At 39.1% G+C, this 21,136-nt stretch overlaps 3 pseudogenes; all 3 read left to right on the top strand.

The window, feature by feature from the left end:
- The first annotated feature begins 5,833 nt into the window (after positions 1-5,833).
- On the top strand, positions 5,834-7,582 carry LOC149009257 (putative carotenoid cleavage dioxygenase 4, chloroplastic pseudogene; annotated as a pseudogene).
- A 5,085-nt stretch (positions 7,583-12,667) lies between these two features.
- Positions 12,668-14,027, top strand: LOC149009256 (putative carotenoid cleavage dioxygenase 4, chloroplastic pseudogene; annotated as a pseudogene).
- A 3,435-nt stretch (positions 14,028-17,462) lies between these two features.
- LOC149009255 (putative carotenoid cleavage dioxygenase 4, chloroplastic pseudogene) lies at positions 17,463-19,493 on the top strand (annotated as a pseudogene).
- The last annotated feature ends 1,643 nt before the right edge of the window (positions 19,494-21,136 follow it).

Raw genomic sequence — 21,136 nt, 5'->3', positions numbered from 1 at the left:
AAATTGCCACATAGGGTACCCTACGGATTCCACGGGTTCTTCCTTAGGGAAAGTGACCTACAAAAACGTTTAAAACACAGTAATTGTAGGATAAAAAACAAGATTAAATAAAGTCGTTTATAAACTCCTAATTATGTTTAATGGGCTGGATGCTTTAATTAATCCAGTTTGTGGGCATTAACGCACTATTAATAAATTTTGGTAGGATGAAAGGAGTGATGGAAAAATATATATATATATATATATATATATATATATATATATATATATATATATATATATATATATATATATATTTTAATTTTACAAAATATCATTTTTTTTTTTCAAATTTACGAAAGGAGTCCCTGATCACTTGATTCGTTGCTCTCTACCGGCAACCCCACGCCGGTAACCACCACCTTCCCCTCTATCTGCTGGCAACCATCAACCACCACACCCCATCCATCATATGGTTTGATCCTACTGTTTCTCATTCTAATCCCGTTAATTGTTTTTCATTTTTTGAATCTTAATTAGTTACTTAATTGCTTAATCAATCTAATATTGCTGCGCTTGGAACAACCATTGAAACTAAACCACCAAGATCAGATTTCTTTCCTTTGTGACTTTGATTTCACAACCCAAACCGCAAACCCACCTTATAGTATTTGCTTGTGGGTTCAAACCCTAATCCGACCGAAGTGCAAGTTTTAAAACGCATTGCATGATCTTCTGAAAAATATCGGAGTTTCTTTAGTTCTCAAGTGGCTGGATAGCCTGGATTCATGAGGTATATGGAGGCATGGAGATTAACACGGTTATTAGATGGTGACAGTGATAGACATATCCAATCCTCGCCATAGTCCATCAGAATTGAAGTAGAGACCGAAGCTTAAAGATTTTTTTTTTGCTCCGATGGTGTTTTTCTGGGTTTAAAGAATAGGGAGTTTTTTTTTTTTTTTATTTTCAAAAATTAAAAGAAGTTCTGTAAAAAAATTGAAAAAGTTTTAGTGGACAAAATGATAAAAACTCTACATTTTATGAACAAAATTTTCTTATAAATCTAAAATAAGCCCCTATACTGAACCATGGGATGGACAAGGTACAAAATTTTTTCTTTTTATTTTTGGTAAACAAGACCCAACTAGAATCAGTAAGAGTAAATAATAATAGTAATAGCAAACAAAACTTGTGATATTATTTAGGTATGAGGTTCGCTTTCTTTGAAAAAAAATTATTTTATTTATTGGTTGATTTACAAGATTATTTCGTATTGAAAAAAACATTCAATTTTTATTTTTTATTTTTTGTAGAAATTACGGGATCATGTAGTACTCAGAAGAAAATAATAATAATAATAATTTGGTCCAGCCAACATATCAATTTAAAGAAGTTCTTCTAATTTCATAGATGAATTTTGTAAGATTATTATGATTTCCCTTTCATCACATAACATCCTTGAACACCAATTGACTATTTGGTTTCCTTTTCGTCTAATGTGGGTGAACCGGACATGTCCATTTAATAAAAATCTTTGACGGATATCATTATTAATGTTCCCAAACTTTGCTTGAATCTTCGAATAAGGATGAAAAAACAAGATAGCCTGGTCGGAGTCGGATTCCATTTCAATAGGTTATGCCCTCATATTGAGAGCAATGTTCAATCTTTCATCAATGCCAAAAATTCAACTTCTAAATCTTCATTATATTGCACTTTTTTTTTTTATGAATCTGCCTCCAAAATATCCATTATGGCCTCTAATAACTCTTCCCACTTGAGAAATTTGACATTGTTTGATAAGAGAGGTGTCGGTATTGCATTTAAACTAACCCTTTTGTGGTTTAGACCAATTATACTTTTTTTTTTAATATTTGGTGGTTTTTGTATTTTCGCATTGCAGAATTCCCATGTTTCCTTTAATGTGGTAAAGTAATTATTAACTTCTCATTTGTAGGTCGGATATAATCGATATCATACACATCTTTATTCTTTCAATTCCACAGAAAATAAATCACACAGACGAATTTCTCTGGCCATTCTGAATACCATTTAGAAAATTTTCCACAAATGTTAAGTTCATACTAAGAGGTTCGATCACAAGTTTAAAATGAATTTCAATGAATCGGGTGGACTAGTTGATTCTATATACCCATAGCAAAACCACTTCTCAGAAGAAATGCGAATTGTCTTCCACCCCAGCATCACAAAAATTGCATACATCTTCATCATGGAGTTTCAAATATTTTGGGTGATTTTTGCTTTTAGACAAGGCGTCGTCGGGTGGCAATAGTCTTTAGTAATTGAAGCCCATACAATTTGCAAAGGCATTTTATTAGCCATATTTTTAACATCTCGCACATCCATGTTGAGAGTGATAACCAAGCTCTAGTGCCTTTCGTCACTATTCCATCGTCACAATCCAGCTGGAAAGTTTTTCATTTAGTCACTGACATTGTCTGTATGGCCGCCTCCTTCAGTTGAGATCGGAAATGAAATAACCAAAATTTGCAATTCTTTATTGTTGATAGAAACAACATGATATTACAGGGAACATTTACACAAGGATGTGGGAGATACTACCTCCCAACTAGACATGAGATTGGTAGATAATACATATCCAAGCTTGTGGATATGTAAAATTTGCATACATTCAAAATTTACGATTCTTTTTATAATTCAATCATAAGAATTGAGTCCAATACGGATGAAATGGAGAAGGGGAGAGGGGGAAGATGAGTAGGACAACAAATATTAACGGACGGGAATTCATTTGAACTTAGGTTCTTTCATCATTCTTTCTCTGTATAAGAAGTTTTCATTACCACGCAATTAAGATAAAAAGATGAGTATGGTTTGTAACCATTTGCTTTTAAAATAAATGTTGCTTGATTAAAAAAAATTATTGATCTTACAAAATGTAGCAAGTTTATATTGGTCATATGAAGAAGAAATGGAGAAAAATTACTTTTATCACCTTACAGGTGCACAGAATATCTAGCTTTAACAACCCCACAACATCACACCACCTATGGTGTTAATGGTGCGGTTTGGGGCGGTTTTCGGTTGAAAAACACCTAGCCCAAACACGGCCTATTAGTAAAATAATGGTTTCGATTTAGTGCGGTTTGGGTTCGGGCTAAATAACGATTTGGGCAAATAGTTTAGACTCGGGTATGAAAAACCCACCGAATAGAGCAATCAGCAAATAAGAGAAAAGAATAACACAAGAATTTATGTGGAAAACAGGGAAAAAACCACGGACAAGAGAGAAAACTTCATTATAGATAAATAAGTATTAAAGAGGAAAGATTTTGGAATGAATTATATGTAGAGGGGGAGGCATCATTTTATAGCCTCTCCCAGTCCCACCTTTTCCCACATCTACACGAACTAGGAATAAAACTTTCAACAAACTCCCACTTGAACTGGGACTAAAACTCTCAACCAACTCCCACTTTCACTAGATGTTAGACTAAGACTTTCAACAAGCTCAAATTTTCTCCATACCATTTTCTATCTTGCCACCACTATGCTGTCTACGTCTGTCAAGCCATACAAGGATCTGCACCAAATGAACTTGTCAGTGTTGATTGCCTTTGTCAGTGCATCTGCTAGGTTCTCTTTCGTGTGGATTTTCTGAATATCCACCCTTCCGTCTTCCGCCACTTCACGAACAAAATGATATTGTACTTCTATGTGTTTTGTTCTGGAATGAAAAGCTGGATTCCTTGCAATGTGCAAGGCACTCTGACTGTCACAATACAAGAGAATCTTCTCATGTTTGTGCCCAAGTTCTTCCATGAATCTTCTTATCCAGATTGCTTCTTTACGAGCTTGTTTAGCTGTCATATACTTAGCTTCTGTTGTAGACAGTGCTATAACTGTCTATAGTTTAGATACCCAACTCACAGCTCCACCTGCAATTGTAAACACATAGCCGGCAGTGGATCTCCTTTTAATAAGATCACCTGTAAAATCAGAATCAACATATCCTCTGACAGTAAATTCGGATCCTCCATAACATAGAGCAGCATCCAAGGTTCCTTTAACATATCTTACGATCCTCTTCACAGTAATCCAATGCTCTAGTCCTGGATTCGCCATGTGACGACTAATCACTCGCACCACATGGGCAATGTCTGGTCTTGTACATATCATAGCAAATATCAGACTCCCCACTGCTGATGCATACGGTACTCACTGAATAGAGCAAGGAGTAACAGATGCACAACTATTAGCTCAAATCACGGATGATACCACTTGTTAGAAATAATGAATGCACAACCACGAATAGAAAAGAACACAAGCAAATCACACAATGAGAATTTAACGTAGTTCGACAAAATTCTGCCTACGTCCACCAGAGATAAAAGGAGTTTCACTATTTCCAAGAAACTACACACAACTCTCACACCCACAAAGTGCTACTTTTTACTTGCCCCCAATCCTTATCCTCAGGATAGGTTCCTCAATTCCCTACAGGGATTGATACATATAGGTTATCCCACAATGACTATTTATATGGAAACCTAAAACTCTAATCCCAATGTAATTACAATTTTATCTTAGTATTAATAATTGACCCAAACCCTGTTTCAATTACAAATACATTCAAATCATAATTACATGGACCCACAGAATACAAGACATCTAAACCTAACGGTTTATGGTGTACAACAAAAATAAAAATAAATAAATAACTGAACATCTTACAACAAAAATCAAAATTCTATAAAAAGCAAAGTTGCTATTGATAAATTTTCATTAAAAAAATCCACACATCCTATAGAAATCAAGAACCTATATATTAAGTAGTAAAATGACTATTTATTCGTTGAATTCATGCATAATTTTTTTAATTTATCTATACCGATTACCTAGTGGTAATATAATGATTCAAATACTATTTAATGTAAAATTATAAAAATGACTTATAAAACGAACTATAACGGGTTGAGTTCAATTTTGGGTTGGTGCGGTTTCCGCCACCCCTATTAATGTTCGCTTCGAGACAGTTTGATGTAGAATGGTCGTTGCGGTTCAATTTTAACGGTTTAGATTACAAAGTCACACCCTACCACCACCCCTAAGAAACAAATGTGTTAATAGTTATGTCGTTGAAACTTTAGAATTCCAACAAATTACAATGGATCACGTGGGACACGTGTGATAAAGCCCTAATTATTGCATCTTTTGCCCTAATCTGTCTGCCACATCTCCTCATTTAATGATTCTTAATTCATAAACATCGCATCAGTGTGACATCGGGTATCCGATGTAATATGTATTGGGGTTTATATAATAAATTAAAATAAGTTTTGATATAATTTATTATATAAGAATATAATTATATGCCCTTAAAATGTTGAACATCTATTTTTTTTTATTTTAAAAATATTTTTATTAAAAAATAAAGAAATTTAATGATTTTTAATAACAATTAAATTAATGTATTCATTGAAAATTCAATTTTAAGTATCTGTTTTTCAAATATAAAGTAAGATATCAGTATTTAAGGCCTCCACTTTAAAGTGTCAATATAATTAACCTTAATTATATTTATAAGAGAAATAAAATTTTAGATTATCGTATAAACAGCCTATATAGAAAATATAGATTAATATATATATATACTTCGCAACGTGTAAGTTTCTTTTTGTCTTTTCTTCCACCGAGTCAATTTTTGGGTCCACGTGCACAATTCAAAGTTCTTAGTTTTTTATTTTTTCCCAACACTCCAGGTCTACTACACAGTCATAAAATGCCCCAGCTCATCTAGTATATAATTCCTTATCGATCATTGCCTCTCTCTCTCTCAATATGGGTTTGACAGATCGAGAGAGTAATAATGGATACGTTCTCATCGTCGTTTCTCTCTGCACTTCCGATCCCAAAGCTCCTCTCCTCTTTCGGCAATAAACCCTTAACTATCACTTCATCTCCTACCACCTTCTATTTCTCCTCATCAATGATCGGAGAGCAGAAAACCCTGAAGATTAAACCACTATTTAATTCCACCAAAACCATAACAAGACGACCGGTGCAATCCTTTCTCACAAACCTCTTCAACACATTAGATGAGTTCATCACCAACTTCATCGACCGTCCTCACCGTCCTCCTTCCTTAGACCCACAACATGCTCTCGCAGGCAATTTCTTTCCCGTCGACGAGCTTCCTCCGACTAACTGCCCTATCATCGATGGCCACCTTCCTACTTGCCTTAATGGCGCCTACATACGTAACGGTCCAAACCCTCAGTACCTCCCTCGTGGTGCTTACCACCCTTTTGACGGCGACGGAATGCTCCACTCACTACGAATCTCCGACGGCCGCGCCACCCTCTGCAGCCGCTACGTCAAGACTCATAAATATAACGTCGAACACGAAGCTGGCTACCCAATCCTTCCTAACGCGTTCTCAAGCTTCCATGGCATCACCGCCACTCTCGCTAGGGTTTTTCTCTTTGCTGCAAGAGTAGTCGCTGGAGAGTTCAACCTTGACAACGGTATCGGGGTTGCTAACACCAGTCTTGCCTTATTTGGAAATCAGCTATTCGCCCTCTGCGAATCGGATCTAACATATTCCGTCAAGTTAACCACCGACGGCGATATCGAGACAGTCCGACGACAAGATTTCGACGGAAAACTCTGCATGAGGATGACGGCCCACCCGAAAACAGACCCCGACACGGGTGAGACCTTCGCGTTCCGGTACGGAGTGGGACCTCCGTGTCTTACCTTCTTCCGGTTCAACCTAGATGGATCAAAGCAACCCGACGTGCCAATTTTCTCCGTGAGCCGACCGTCGTTCCCTCACGACTTCGCCATCACGAAGAAGTACGCAGTCTTCCCCGATATACAGATAGGTTTAAACCTATTCGGAGGCGGGTCATTAATTGGACCTGTTATGGGTAAGGTGCCCCGTATTGGAGTGATCCCCCGATACGCAGAGAACGACACCGAGATGAGGTGGTTTGAGGTACCGGGATTCAACGTTTTCCACGTGATCAACGCTTGGGATGAAGAGGAGGAGGAGGATGTGATCGTGATGATCGCGCCCGATATAACACCAGTGGAACACATGTTGGATCTGAGACTACTACACGCATCGGTGGAGAAAGTAAGGATTGATCTAAAAACCGGGACCGTTACGAGGTTCCGTGTATCGGATCAGTTTTTGGATTTTGGAGTTATAAATCCGAGGTACGTAGGGAGGAAGACCCGGTATGCGTATTTGGCAGTTGGAGAGAGGAACGGGTCGGAGATGTTGAAGTTATCGGGTGTGGTGAAACTAGATTTATCGGTTATGGGGGATGAAGAGGCTATTGTAGCGTGTCGGATGTTTGGGAAGGGGTGTTACGGAGGGGAACCCTTTTTCGTGGCAAGGGATGAGCATGGGAATAGCCACGTGGCAGCAGAAGATGATGGGTATTTGATGACGTACGTGCATGATGAGAACGTTGGAGAGTCAAGATTTTTGGTCATGGATGCCACGTCACCATCGTTGGAGATCGTTGCCACCGTGAAATTGCCACATAGGGTACCCTACGGATTCCACGGGCTCTTCCTTAGGGAAAGTGACCTACAGAAACTGTAATTAATCAAAACACGGTAATTGCTGGATCGACTCAGTTGGATCAAATCGAAGATTAATAAATAAAGTCGTTTTCTATTCTAGGATCTACTGAGGTGAAGAGAGGAAAGGCAGCGGTTAGGGTTTTCGATTGTCATCGCTTGATTTAGGTTAGAAATGGATCCTTAGTCTCCTGTATCTTCGTTTTATATCCTCTTTGGAGTAATCTCCTTGTTAATTTATCCTTGAGATTCAAAAGCAATAATTTCATTTGCCAGGCGATTGAAAACCAAAAAAATATAGAATTACTCTCTTCAATTATTAACTTTCCATTTTCAAGTCGAACATAATCTATATTAGGCACATTTTTATTCCTTCAGTTCTACAGAAAATAAATTACAGACAAATTTCTCTGGCCATCTTGAATACCATTTAGAAGTTTTTCCAAATTTGTTAAGTTCATATCAAAAGGTTCGATCACAAGAATAAAATGAATTTCGACAAGTCGGCTGGACTAGATGATTCCATATACCATAGCAAAACCACAGTCTCGAAAGACATGTATATTGTCTTCCACCCCAGCATTACAAAAATTGCATACATTTTCATCTTGGAGTTTCAAATATTTTTTGCAAGCTTTTGTTAAGAGGCGATCTTTGTTTGCAAGTCAGGCAAACAAGCACAATCTACTCGAGAGTGTATTTTAGTAATAACATTAATGTATACATGATTTTCTTGGAGTGTTAAAATGTATTATTGAATTTTGGGTGATTAACTTGCCGCGTGTCTATTCTAATTTAATTTCTACTTTAATGGTCACTATCTCTCTTTTCCCCTTGCGCTTGTATGGTTAACAAATAGACCCTGAAACATATATTAGGTATTAATATCACATCAATGTAAAAGATATATTGTTAAATATTGATAGTCTAATTAGTTGCCATTTGTTCTTCATTTCTTTATCGGCTAACAATAATTAAATTTGGGGTTCAACTTCTGTACATTTAATGCGCACTGTGTTGCTAACTCGAAATTTTGACACTTACATAGTTGATACATAACGATATCAATAGCGCAACAATCAAAACCATTGGAGATACATTGAATCTCAAAAGACAGATGAATACGTGTAAAAAATCCATATGCTTGTAATTTATTTTTCATTAAGGTCACTTTTGCAAGACCATATTTAGTTTGTATGAATTTTCATAACGTCTTACCCCATTAAAAGAGTCTGAAACTTGTTAATTTCTTTTCTTTGATGACTTATATATGAATAGACCAACATCTACAATGAAAGCATATATGAAATACAAGATCAACAGCAACGAATGGGAAAAGAAATACATAACCAATTGGCTAGTGACACCTGCCACGAGAATCAAAAGAATAATTGTTAACTAGAAATCCTATAAAAGTGATATGGATTATGAAAGAAATGTAAGCGTGAAGGGACTCATGGAACATTTTATCGCCGAAATTCCGGGATTTCGGTAAGGGGCGAACCGAAAAGGGCCCCGAAACCGAAATCTGCGAGAAATCGGCGATATCTCGCCAAACTGGCAATACTTTGGCAATATCTTGAGAAAATACTGCTACAATCGCCCCTCCGGTTGTCCCTCACCGCACGCATAATCCAATGTTGCATACGACTTTTCGTTCCCTACTTGATTATTAGCAATACACTATGTTTGCTCAGCCTTAGTCAATACAGAGGTGCCTTCACCGCCGGAGGCAGCTTCGCCGCTGCTCTTTGCAGGTGAGGGTGCGGTTGTTGGAGTGCTTACTAGGGTCTTCTGTCTTACCTCCGCTGCTCAAAGATCCTTGCTGTGTCACCGACTCATTGCCTGCATCTTCAATGGTAACAGTCGTTGGTAGAATGAAGTAGAGTGCACAATGGCTAAATCGCCGGAGAAGAAGAATGCACCAAACCCATTTGTTGAATGAAGTGACAAAGAGTGCACTGTGCACATTTTTGGAATAAGAGTGGATCGGGTTTTATGAAAACTCATTTTTGTCCTTATGTGAATACAACTGTTAACCTTTACCATTTTCTTTTAACTTTTAAAGCTTTCATGACACATCGCTGAAGCACTGAGCACACTACACGGATACATTTTTAAAAAAATTAATAACAATTCACAAAAGCTATAAATCACAGTATGGGATTTGCATTGAAATATCAAAAATTAATCGCCGAGTTTTCACCGATTCGTTGATTTCGACCACCATCGAAAGGCCGAACTTCAATGAACTTTCGTTCGTTGACTAGATTGAGGTCGACATAAATCCAATTATCCTTACAAGTCAGATCAAAGTACTTAAAGCCGTTAATTGATGGGTATCGGACACATGGAAAGGAGTGGATCAAGCACCCAGATTCCTGAAGATAAGTATCTCAGATTTTTGAATTGGTTGTCATTTTCCTCAGACACAGGATTTTTGGAGTTTCGATTCTCCAAAATATGTACATTATGGAAGAGCACAAATTACTAGGCAAGGACTACATACGTGTGTTCTCATTTGGCACGATTAGCAAATCGTGTTTCCTCTCTTGCTCTTTTTATTTTTGTTTTTTGTTTTTTTTTCTCCTTTGTTTTTTTATGCAAATGTAAGTATCCATTTCGTGCAATACGGGTTCTAAAAGTGTTAAAAGTGTCTTCACCCCAAAGTGAGAGAGAAAAAGGAGGAGGAATTCTGTATCAAGAATAAGCACAAAATAGAGTAAATATAGAGTGCAATACGGGTTCTAAAAGTGTTAAAAGTGTCTTCACCCCAAAGTGAGAGAGAAAGAGGAGGAGGAATTCTGTGTGTCAAGAATAAGCACAAAATAGAGTAAATATAGAGTCCCAAAGGCTGTGGGTGAAAGGGTAAGGCTGTGAGGGTACCTTTTAGCTCAACTCTCTTCAGCAAGGTACCTTCAGCTGACCTCCCTACAGGAGAGTGACACTCAAATGGCATCTCCACGTATTCACCCAGTGAGTGGGCTTTCCGAATAGGGCCCATGACAAACTAGGCCTTCCGGATCAAGTCCCAAGTATATATATATATATAGGGTCACTATAGGGTATCAAGTAAATTAATAATACTTGGGCTCTTATTAAATAAAAACCATATAATCAGATCCTCTCCACCCGATGTGGGACTAAATAAATCCATGGATAAAAGACACAATTAAAATAAATAAAATATTTATATAAAGTTTTAAACATATTTACAACAAACGGTAATAATCCATTGGAATCTACTAAAAAAATAAAAATAATAATCTATTGGAGCAATTTTTGTATTTATAGAGAATCTCTGGAGCAATTTTTGTATTTAGAGTGACTCTGTTCGCAGGATGAGTTCTATATTGAGGCAACGGGACATGTTTTGATACCAAAACTCGTGATCTTGGGGGGAATGGATCCCTACTGGTAAGATTCGGCAAAAAAAAATTAACAAGAGTGGTTGAGAAATTTGGATTTTTCCACCGGAATGTAGTGAGAAATTTCGGTCGAGATCTCGAATCTCAACCATTCGCAGCACAGTTGCGCAACACTGAAGTCGAGCTCTCCCACCCCATGCAAAAGGAGGAAGAAGAAAAAGTAGCACGATCACCATGTGTCATGTCACCTCTTGTTTTGACTTGTCTATGAATAGTAGGGACCAACTAAGATTTGGATCAACTTAAGGGTATGTCTTCTACAACCAACTCAATAATATTGAAAAGAGATATTAACTCCAGGAACGAGTAAACCACAAAAATCAGAGGAATGGATCAATCGACTATTTGGTTTCTTTCCTGTCTAATGTGGGTGAACCGGACATGTCCATTTGATATAAATATTTGACGGATGTCATTAATAATGTTCTCAAACTTTCCTTGAATCTTCGAATAAGATTGAAAAAGCAGGATAGCATGGTAGGAGCCGGATTCCATTTCAATAGGTCATGCCCCGGCCCATATTGAGCAATGTCTAATCCTTCATTCAATGCCAAAAATTCAGCTTCTAAACTTCATTACATTGCACATTTTTTATGAACCTGCTTCGAAAAGCTTCATTACGGTCTCTAATAACTCCTTCCACTTGAGAAATTTGACATTGTTTGATAAAAGAGGCGTCAGTATTGCATTTAAATCAACCCTTTTGTGGTTTAGACCAATTATACTTCTTTATAATATTTGGTGGTTTTTGTATTTTTGCATTACAGGATTCCCATGCTTCCCTTACTGTGGTGAAGTAATCCTCAATTATTAACTTCCCATTTTCAGGTTAGATATAATTGATATCATGCACATCTTTATTCCTCCAGTTACACAGAAAATAAATCATACAAACGAATTTCTCTGGCCATCCTGAATACCATTTAGAAGTTTTTCCACAAACGTTAAGTTCATACTAAGAGGTTCGATCACAAGTTTAAAATGAATTTCAATGACTCGAGTGGACTAGTTGATTCTATATACCCGTAGCAAAACCACAGTCTCGGAAGACATGCATATTAAAGTTGATACATAACAATATTAGTAGCGCAACAACCAAGACCATGGGGATACATTGAATCTCAAAAGACAGATGAAATACGTATAAAAAATTCGTATGTCTGTATTTATTTTTCATTAGGGTCACTTTTGCAAGGCCATATTTGGTAAGTATGAATTTTCATAACGTCTTCTTACCACATTAAAAGTGTCTGAAACTTGTTAATTTCTTTTCTTTGATGGTTTATATATGAATAGAGCAACCTCTACAATGAAAGCTTATATGAAATACAAGATCAACAGCAACGAATCGAATGGGAAAAGAAATACATCACCAATTGGCTAGTGACACCTGCCACGAGAATCAAAAGTTTAATTGTTAACCAGAAATCCTATATGAAAGAAATGTAAGAGTGGAGGGAACCGTTTGAGGTCGACTTAAATCAAATTATCTTGACAAGTCAAATCAAAGTATTTAAACCCATTAATTGATGGGTATGGAAATATGAAAGAAAGGGAAAGGAGTGAGTGGGTCAAGCACACAGATTCTTGAAGATAAGTAGCCAACACTAAAGTCGAGCTTCCCCACCCTATCCAACGAAAAAAAGGAAAGGAAAGGAAATTAATGCAGGTGGATCACCATGGGTCATGTGACCACCTCTCGTGACTTGTCTGTGACATTTGGGACCAACCGAAACCGATCTAAATCAGATATGGATCAACTAAAGGATATTTCCGTTAAAAGTAAATTTTTTTCTTTTTCTTTTTTGTTAAAAAGTTAAACATTTCGTTCATAAACTTGAAGGAAACTATAGAGATACATAGCCAAAGTATGTTAAAGAGGTTAAAGACTCAACTTCCCTAGGGGAAATCTTGGGTTCGCACCCACTAGGCGGCTTTAATTTAAAAAGCTCTCTCGGCGGCGAGAGTAATTTCCGGCGAGTATAACCCTGCCAACGGCATTGGCCTTGCCAACACCAGTCTCGCCCTCGGCGAATCTGATCTACCATATTCCCTCAGGTTGACCACCGACGGCGACATCGATACCATCGAACGGCATGATTTCGACGGCGAGCTTTTCATGAGCATGAGCATGACAGCCCACCCAAAGGTAGACCTCGACACGGGCGAAACATTTGCTTTCCGATACGGTCCGGTACCTCCATTTCGTGGGATGGGTCAAAGCAACCCGACGTGCCAATCTTCTCCATGAAAACTCCATCCTTCCTTCACGACTTTGCGATCACAATTCACAAAGAAGTATGCAATCTTCGCGGATACACAGATTGGAATGAACGCAACGGATATGGTATTCGGAGGTCGGTCACCAGTCGGGGCTGATCCGGGCAAGGTGCCACGTATCGGGGTGATCCCACGTTACGCCAAAGACGAATCCGAGATGAAGTGGTTTGATGTGCCAGGTTTCAACATCATACACGCGATCAACGCTTGGGACCAGGAAGATGCTATAGTGATGATTGCGCCCAATATATTATCAGTAGAGCACACATTGGAAAGAACTGATCTGATTCATGCATCAGTGGAGAAGGTGAGAATTAATCTGAAAACCGGGATTGTAACAAAGTTTCCTGTGGCGGCGAGGAATATGGATTTCGGAGTCATTAATCCATGGTTCGTGAGCAAGAAGACCCGGTACGCGTATCTGGCAATTGGAGATCCGATGCCAAAGATATCCGGTGTGGTTAAGTTGGACGTATCGGATTCGGAGCACAAAGAGCGTACCGTAGCTTGTCGGATGTTTGGGGATCGGTGTTACGGGGTGAACCGTTCTTTGTGCCGAGAGAACCAGGGAATTGCCGAGTTGAAGCGGAGGATGACAGGTTTCTAGTGACATACGTGCACGACGAAAACACCGGGGAGTCAAGGTTTCTGGTGATGGATGCAAAATCGCCTTCACTGGAGATTGTCGCCGCCGTGAAGTTGCCGCAACGAGTGCCATATGGTTTTCACGGGCTTTTTGTTAGGGAAAGTGATCTATGAAAATTGTGACTTGTGATGAGAGAGACTATGTATTATATCCACTGAAACTCCAATGCAAAAATCGTCATTGTTGACAAGGAATCTAAACTAATCAGATTTTAACTTCACATTTTAATAATTAACAAGAAAAGTACAAAAAAAATTCCATGTTATTGTAATGTTTAGTAGTAAACTCCTATACACCAGTACCAAAAAATTTCATGGGTTTGACCCTTGCGGACGACATTAAATTTCTAGTATTAAAAAAGTACCAGTACCAAAAAAAGAAAAAGAGTATCGGTAATAATTTTCACTTGGTCCCACCAGCCATTTTAACATATTTTTTGGTAATTAAACTTCTATTGAGAAAGGCGGGAACAACACACTGGGCTTAATTCCCTTAAGTCAAGGAATCAGGGATTGGAAAGTGGCCAAAACGTCCTCCCCGGAACAGACGTGGCCTTCCTAGTCAGGCGGTCAGCCACACTATTACCTAACCTGGGAACATAAGAAAACTTACAATCCACAAAGGACATACCCAACTGGGTAATGTTCGATACAACCTCTCTTGCTACTACGGCTGCTGGCATACCTCGATAATGGAATTTATGAGTTCCAAGCTATCAGACCCAGCAACAATATAGTCGATTCCTTCACCAATGGCCAATATGAGACCCTCTCTCATTGCTAAGGCTCCCTCGGCAAAACATCACCAAACAGGACTGGTTCAAAAACTGCACGGCAAACCTCTCCCGTATGGGCTCTAATGATAAACCCCATGCCTGAACCATTAGAGTTAAGGCTCGCATCTGAATTCAGCTTGAAATAAGGTTCCACTGGTGTCCTCCACTTGGGTCTTTGATCCACTTTCTGCTTCTGGACCACTTCACTTGGGCTTGAGGTGAGGATGAGTTGTTTGGCCTGAAGGAAAGTCTCACATTCCTTCACCGCTCTACATGCCGTCAAATTAGGCTGCATTGATGACCCATCGAACATAAACCTGTTTCTATCCTTCTAGATATTCCAGCACAAGTATGATGGCAAGCCTGCTAACTCCTTAGAGCTCTTTTTCTCCTTACTAAAAGATTTCCAGCTTTCAATAAAACGATGGAGCTTTGGTCCATTTGGGGGATGGTAATCAAACGGGGAGGCGTGCCACGCTTCTCTAGCAAAATCACATTCAAACAAAATGTGATCAATAGATTCAAGGGCTCCACCACAACACTGGCAACTGAGGTCAATATTGATCTGTCTACAAACCAAATTTTCAGCAGATGAGACACCGCCCGCACATGCTCTCCACATAAAACTTCTCACCTTTGGTTCTGAATCACAACTCCAAATGTTTCTCCAAGTTTCTTTGCATACCTCAGCTGTCCTGCTCACAAGATTGGTATCCATCAGATTCTTAAGCATATGGTATGTTGATTTAGAAGTAAACACCCCATTTCTTGTCTCTCTCCAAATTTGACTATCCTCTTTAGGAAACACACTTAATGGTATACTTAAGAGAGCATCCAGCTTTTTCCTTTCGGTTGCAAAAGTTCTTTATTGAGAGAAACAGGGAACATGGGTTGGCATTGGGAAAGCATCTTACCAAAAGAAAAAAAGGGTAGGTATTTGCCCGCAAGGTTCGGTAGGTGTATCATCATGTAGGTGTTCTAATACTAAAAGCATTTGCCTTTGCAACATCATGTAGGTGTATCATCGAAAGGGATAAAGACTAGGAAGAAGGTCCAGATAAAATCAGGGTTTATCCCACCCTACCTGGTCCTATTAGGGTAAATCATTGCAGATTGGGTTTGTAAAACCTGATAGGATTTGGATTGAGAATTTTTAAGCCCTAGAAATATTGGGTAGGATTTATGTTTAGAATTGGAGTGAGACTTGAATTATATAAAAACAAAATTTAGACATGTGGGAAAAAATGATCATTCCTTCGGGAGAGGGAACGGTAATAATCATTCGAATCTACTAAAAAAATAAAAATAATAATCCATTGGAGCAATTTTTGTATTTATAAAGAATCTCTATTCGTTGGATGAGTTCTACAAACAGAGATTTTTGTATCATTTAAAAGTTTTCCACAAACGTTAAGTTCATACTAAGAGGTTCGATCACAAGTTTAAAATGAATTTCAATGAATCGGGTGGACTAGTTGATTCTATATATCCGTAGCAAAACCACAGTCTCAGAAAACATGCATATTGTCTTCCACCCCAACATCACAAGAATTGCATACATTTTCATCCTGGATTTCAAAAAAAATTTGCAAAAGCAAGGCAAGCGAGTACAATCTACTCGGAAGTGTATTTTAGTAATAATATTAATGTATACATTATTTTCTTGGAGTGTTAAAATATATTATTGAATTTTGGGTGATTAACTTGCCACATATGTCTAATATAATTTAATTTCTACTCTAAAACTTGTCAGTTATGGTCACAATCTCTCTAATTCTCATATCGTACAGTTCTCTCCATTCCCCTGGCTCTTGTATGGTTAACGATGAGACTCTGAAACATATATTAGATATTAATATCACATCAATGTGAAAGATATTTTGTTAAGTACTGATAGTTTGATTAGTTGCATTTGTTATTTATTTTTTTTCAGCTAACAATAATTAATTTTGGGGTTAGACTTCACTACTGCGCACTGTGCTGCTAATCCGAAATTTCGATGTAATATAAAAGCTTCTATGAAATACAAGATCACCAATTGGCTAGTGACACCTGTCACGAGAATCAAAAGAATAATTGTTAACCAGAAATCCTATATGAAAGAAATGTAAGAGTGGAGGGACCGGTTTGAGGTCGACATAAATCCAATTATCTTGACAAATCAAATCAAAGTATTTAAAGCCATTAATTGCTGGGTATAGAAGAAAGGGAAAGGAGTGGGTCAAGCACCCACCTGATTAGATTCCTGAAGATTTTTGGTGGTCATTTTCTTCATACACAGGATTTTTCGAGTTTAGATTCTTCCAAAAATGTACATTATATATGGAAGGGTAAAAATTATTAGGCAAGGATTAAATACATCTGCTCTCATTAGGCATGATTAGTAAATCGTGTTTTCTCTCTTGCTCTTTTTATTTCTGTTTTACTTTATGTCTTTTCCCCGACCTGGAATCTCAACTGTTTGCAACAAAGTTGCCCAACACTGAAGTGAAGCTCCCCACCCAATGAAAAAGAAAGAAAGAAAAAACATCTGGATCACAATGTGTCATGTCACCACCTGTTGTGACTTGTCTGCGACATTTGGGACCAACCGAGCCTGATCTGAATAAAATTTGGATCAACTTAAGGATATTTACCGTACAAGCAACTCAATAATGTGAAGAGATATATATCAACTCCAGGAACGAGTAAACCACATAAATTAGAGGCTAGAATTTATTACCCGGCCACCACCAAAGCTTCTTATATAACAACTTCAACTAGTGCCATTCATTCCCCAATCTCCGTTGCTCACTGCTTGCTTGAGAGTAAGGGGGGAGAGAGAAAGAGAGAGAGAGAGAGGAATGGATTCCATCTCATCTTCATTTCTCTCTACACTTCAATACCCTAAGCATCTTTCTCCTGCCAGTAATAAACCCACAACAACCTTCCATGTATCCTCTGTTAGAATCGAAGATCAGAAGCCACAGCAGAAGACATCATCACCAGCAGGAGAAGACAGACGCCAACACCACAAACCTTCTAACCCAAAAGCACCACCACTTGGTTCCGCTAAAGCTCATACCACCCTAGCAACTACAACCACAAGTGTGACAAGACCAACCATCACCACCACAAGAAAACGAGCAGAGCCTTCTCTAAGCACCACCCTCTTCAACACGTTAGACGACTTCATCAACACCTTCGTTGACCCACCACTCCACTACTCCGTCGATCCACGTCACGTACTCGCCGACAATTTCTCTCCCGTGGACGAGCTTCCTCCGACCAACTGCCCTATCGTCGAAGGCCACATCCCCTCCTGCCTCAACGGCGCCTACATACGTAATGGTCCAAACCCTCAACACCTCCCTCGTGGGCCCTACCACCTTTTTGACGGCGACGGGATGCTGCACTCACTCCGAATCTCCAACGGCCGCGCCACCCTCTGCAGTCGCTACGTAAAGACTTACAAATACCAAGTCGAGCGCAACGCTGGATCCCCCGTCTTTCCAAACGTATTCTCCGGCTTCAATGGCCTCAGCGCCACCATCGCCCGCGGCGCTCTCTCGGCGGCGAGAGTAATTTCCGGCGAGTATAACCCTGCCAACGGCATTGGCCTTGCCAACACCAGTCTCGCCCTCTTCGGTAAACGCTTATTCGCCCTCGGCGAATCCGATCTACCATATTCCATCAGGTTGACAACCGACGGCGACATCGATACCATCGGACGGCATGATTTCGACGGTGAGCTTTTCATGAGCATGACAGCCCATCCAAAGGTAGACCTCGACACGGGCGAAACATTTGGTTTCCGATACGGTCCGGTACCTCCGTTTCTAACTTTCTTCCGGTTCAATCCGGATGGGTCAAAGCAACCCGACGTGCCAATCTTCTCCATGAAAACTCCATCCTTCCTTCACGACTTTGCGATCACAAAGAAGTATGCAATCTTCGCGGATATACAGATTGGAATGAACCCAACGGATATGATATTCGGAGGTGGGTCACCTGTCGGGGCTGATCCGGGCAAGGTGCCACGTATCGGGGTGATCCCACGGTACGCCAAAGACGAATCCGAGATGAAGTGGTTTGATGTGCCAGGTTTTAACATCATACACGCGATCAACGCTTGGGACGAGGAAGATGCTATAGTGATGATCGCGCCCAATATATTATCAGTAGAGCACACGTTGGAAAGAACTGATCTGGTTCATGCATCAGTGGAGAAGGTGAGAATTGATCTGAAAACCGGGATTGTAACAAGGTTTCCTGTGTCGGCGAGGAATATGGATTTCGGAGTCATTAATCCATGGTTCTTGAGCAAGAAGAACCGGTACGCGTATCTGGCAATTGGAGATCCGATGCCGAAGATATCGGGTGTGGTTAAGTTGGACGTATCGGGTTCGGAGCACAAAGAGCGTACCGTAGCATATCGGATGTTTGGGGATCGGTGTTACGGGGGTGAACCGTTCTTTGTGCCGAGAGAACCAGGGAATTGCCGAGTTGAAGCGGAGGATGACGGGTTTCTAGTGACGTACGTGCACGACGAAAACACCGGCGAGTCGAGGTTTTTGGTGATGGATGCAAAATCGCCGTCGTTGGAGGTTGTCGCCGCCGTGAAGTTGCCGCAACGAGTGCCTTATGGTTTTCACGGGCTTTTTGTTAGTGAAAGCGATCTACAAAAGCTGTGACTTGTGATGAAAGAGACTATGTATTATATCTGCTGAAACTCTAATGTGAAAATTGTCCTGGTTGATAAGGAATCTAAACTAATCAAATTTAAACTTCATATTTTTATAATTAACAAGAAAAATACAAAAAGAAATCCATGTTAATGTAATGTTTAATAGTAAACTCCTAGCTATGAAGCAAACGATGAGATGGGATTGGTCTTTTACTACTTGTGAATTGTGATGTGGAATATCACTAATAATGAAAGGGTTTTTCTACTTGAAAAAAAGAAAGAAAGAAAAAAAAGGTATCGGTAATCATTTTCACTTGGTCCCACCAGCCATTCTAACATATCCGATCAACAATCAAGTGAATTGCTTTTTCCTTTTGTTGCAATAGTTCTTTATCGAGAGAAACAGGGAACATGGGTTGGTATTAGGAACGCATCCTTACCCAAAAACAAAAAAAACAAAAAAAATAGATTTAGATTTTTATTTGCAGCTGCTAATGGCTCAGATTAGACCACCTCAACAAAATATAATCGGAAGGATATGATTAAAATGGAGGGGACTTATTTGTAATTATAATTTTATCATTTTACATTCTAAGTTCAATAATTTACAAATTCACAAGTCAAAACGACTCATTCTAACCGACTCTAATTGCCTATTCCGACTGCCCTTACGCTTCTAACGAACTCGAAGAATTTGGAGAAATGTTCATGTGAGAAGAAATGAGCTCCCAGCGACGCTGATAAAGTGAACGAATCCAACATTCTTCCCGGTGGCCTCTGCGTGTTGCTTAAGATGAATCGACGTGTTCGTCGAAGCACTGGATTTTTCCAATTCCTAGAATTTTAGTTTTGTTGCTTCTGTGTTCGAAGGATATTGGAGTTCCCAAGACTCATTGAGGCATCCTGAAGGAACAATCACTAACAGATAAGATTTTACAAAAGAAACCAAATTTTATGTTAACACGTTCTGGTTGTGTGTTAATTACTGTGAATATTGTTGAACCCCAAGAGATGAGAGAAGGAAGACTAAAGCTCTCACAAAATTCTAGGTAAACTTGCAAGGGAGTCTTGCATTTGAGGACAGGCATGTCATCAATCACTAGTGACAAGCAATATTTGTACTGGTTTCAGAGCCATCCATGGGAGAAGAAGATGTTTGATTTAGCGATCTACGATATCCATGTAGGGGGAAACCAGTATGTTGGATCAGAGAGGTGAAGCTTAGGACTCGGCTTGGGTGATGAGCGGTACCGAACTCTTCCTTCGTCCACTTCTTCTGTTGGCCTATTGGTAAATCATTGCAGATTGGGTTTGAAAAATCCGAAAAAACTTAGATCCTGTGCAATAAATGTGCATGATCATCTGGTCGAAATTTCGATCTCGACCGTTAATTTCGACAGTCGAGATTGAAATTTCTACCGATTTTCCGATCCCACCGCCAAAAGTGTATGGCTTGATAGTCCTAGGCATTCATTGCGCAGGACCCAAGCAAGGTCGTGAAAAATCAAGTAGGATTTGGGTTGAAAATTTTTAAGCCCTAGAAATATAGTATAGGATTTGCGTTTAGATTTAGAGTGAGACTTAAATGCTATGCTTAATGCGCAGCACCTACTGCCAGCGGTCCAGATCAAATTCTCGATCAAGATTTTAATCTCATCCTTTGGCAGCATAGTACTATGCATTAAATACGCAGCACTGAAGTTGAACTCTTAGATTGAAGTCTCTAAAGGTTAAATTAAAGTTTAAATAACCCAACCCAAATTAGCCTGAAAGCCAACGCA

The sequence above is a fragment of the Hakea prostrata genome, chromosome 7 (genome assembly GCF_041222555.1).
Source record: "Hakea prostrata isolate BN-2017 chromosome 7, UWA_Hpros_2, whole genome shotgun sequence".
NCBI lineage: Eukaryota > Viridiplantae > Streptophyta > Magnoliopsida > Proteales > Proteaceae > Hakea > Hakea prostrata.
This window is presented reverse-complemented; position numbering and strand designations above follow the sequence as displayed.